Source organism: Alligator sinensis, unplaced genomic scaffold (genome assembly GCF_000455745.1).
Source record: "Alligator sinensis unplaced genomic scaffold, ASM45574v1 scaffold1334_1, whole genome shotgun sequence".
In the NCBI taxonomy this organism is placed as follows: Eukaryota; Metazoa; Chordata; order Crocodylia; family Alligatoridae; genus Alligator; species Alligator sinensis.
The window spans coordinates 16,857-19,250 of NW_005842872.1; positions in this window are offsets into that span (position 1 = coordinate 16,857).

Below are 2,394 nucleotides of genomic sequence, written 5' to 3' on the forward strand. Positions count from 1 at the left end.
CGGCTGCTCTGCCTGCCCAGGCCTGGGCTCTGCCACAAGCCCCTCGCAGCCCCCTTCTCTGCCCGTCCGCACCGCTCCGTCCCCGAGCTGCGGGGCCGCAGCCGGGCTCGAGCAGGGCCTGGGCAAGGGGCATCGCGCCAGTCCCAGCTCCCTGCCCGTCCCCTGGCGCGTTTGCCGGTGCGCGGCCACGTTGGGTGCCCGGTGCACGGGGACTCCTGGTCCCCTTTGCCGGTGGTGGCAGCCCCGGGCGGGGCGCCCGACACAGCTCGGGTCTGGTTTGTGCCTGGTGTGTCACTCCACACTCATCTCCCTTGGATCCTGGCTGCTGCTGCTGCATTTACTGTCGTGCCGGATCCTGCTGCAGCTTCCCACCATCCCCCGGGGGCTTCCCACGTGGAATAACCGTGGGTTGCAGCCCCAGGCCTGCCTGTGCCCCAGGGCTGGCAGCCCAAAGGACACGGGGTCCCGGGGGTCACGCAGTACAACCCTACACCAGGTCCCACTGCTCAGACCAACGAGCTCTGTCCCAATCTAGTGCCGTTCCCCCCTCCCTGCTCCAGGGCTGGGGATCAAATTTCCCCCTTCAGTGCATGCGTGGAGCTGCTTGCTGGGTGCCTGTGCTGCCCTGGCACCAATGCAGTGCCCCCCACCAGCAGCGAGCAGCCCCATCCCGGCCCCTCGGCCCTGTCCAGCCAGGCCCTGCTCCTGCCTCATCCACAGGCCCTGCGGCCGGATCCCCACGGCCCCTCAGTACCAGCGCCTCAGAGAATCACGGAGTCCCAGAGCCGCGGGGTGACAGGGACCTGCGGGGTCACATCCAGCCCAAGTCCTGCCCGAGGCAGGATCAGCTCCGTCCAAACCCTCCAGACAAACCCCATGTCTGACTTCAGAGCCACACAACAGTCACCCGACACAGCCCCGGGCATTGCCCCCGCCCCTGCCCCAGGGATACAGGGGGGCCGCGGCCACCAGCATCCTGCTGCTGCCAAGGAGGTCATGGGTGCTGCAGAGAGCCCAGGCTGAGGCCGTGCCCCCCTGCAGAGGAAGGGGAAACCCCGCAGTGTGGACCAGCCTGAGCAGGGGGGCAATCCCTTCCTGCCCCCGTGCAGCGTGGAGCTGGGCCTGAGCGCGGGGGCAAGACCCTCTCGCCAGGACCCTGCAGGGTCGGTACAGCAGGAGCACTGGCACAGCCCAGCCCCATCCCCAGCCTGGGCTGCAGCAGCACCCAGTGCCCTAAAAACCCCTGGCACCCAAAACGAGGAGAAGGGGGAACCAGCACAGCCCAGAAGCCTGGGACACCCCCACAGCAGAGCACGGGCATCGCTGCGCCTGGATCATCCCCCCAGCGCCCGTCCAGCCTCTCCTTGCACCCTCCAGTGATGGAGAGTCCCCCTTTCCCTGGTGTCTCTGCCACAGTCACCCTCCCTGCACAGGGACAAAGTGTTTCCTGGTCTCCAATCGACACTTCCTGGCCCTGGCCCTGGTGCTGCCCAAGCCCGGATGAACCCTGGGTTCCCCTTGGCTTTGTTGCAGCCACCTCCACCCCTGGCTCACGCTCAGCCTGCACCCCCCAGCCCTCCGGGGGCTTCCTCCTGCCGCTGCCAGCATCAGTGAAGTCCTATTGCTGGTCCCTGGGAAGGGCCCTGCTCCATCCTTCTCCACGTCACCCCCTTGCCAGGGCTTGAGGTCACTCGGGGCTCCCCTGCCTTGTAGCCTCCAGCCCTGCTTGTGCTCTTGGTGCAACACCCCTGTGAGCCACTTCCCCCCGCCTGCACCGCTGCCTGCCCCAGAGCTCACAGCCCCGCAGGGCTCCAGCCAGCTGCCCCCGGGGCCTGGACAGCAGAGCCGGAGTGGGGTGTCAGGTCGCTCCCAGGAGCAGGACCAGGACCAGGGCCATCCAGCATCACTCACTGCACTTGACCCTGTCCTCCTCCCCCATAGCCGGGACCACCGCACTCCTGAGCACCCTCCTGCCCCCCAGCACCAGCCTGACCAGGCACAGTGCTCAGGGGTCACTCTCTTCCCCCATCCCACCAGGCCCTGCTTCCCCCCTGCCCCAGAGCCACCGGGCAGCCCACGACTGCTGCACACACGGGAGAAGGGCAGCCCCAGCCCTGCACCAGCCCACTTGCACCAACATCCGTCCAGCACCTAACCTAATCCCACCAGCTCCTCCCCACCCTGAGGCAGGCCCAGCCCAGCAGGCATGGGGGGCCTCAGGCTTGACCCTGCTCCCCCCACCCCGGGAAACCCGGCTACATTTGCTGTCCTGGAGGGAACCGGAAACTAATGTTTTTCTGCCCAAACGTGTGTTTTCGCGTCACTGAGCGCCAGGCACTGCCCCCCCTCAGGCTCCAGCAGAGAATGGCACCTTTGTCCCACCTGTGCAGGGCG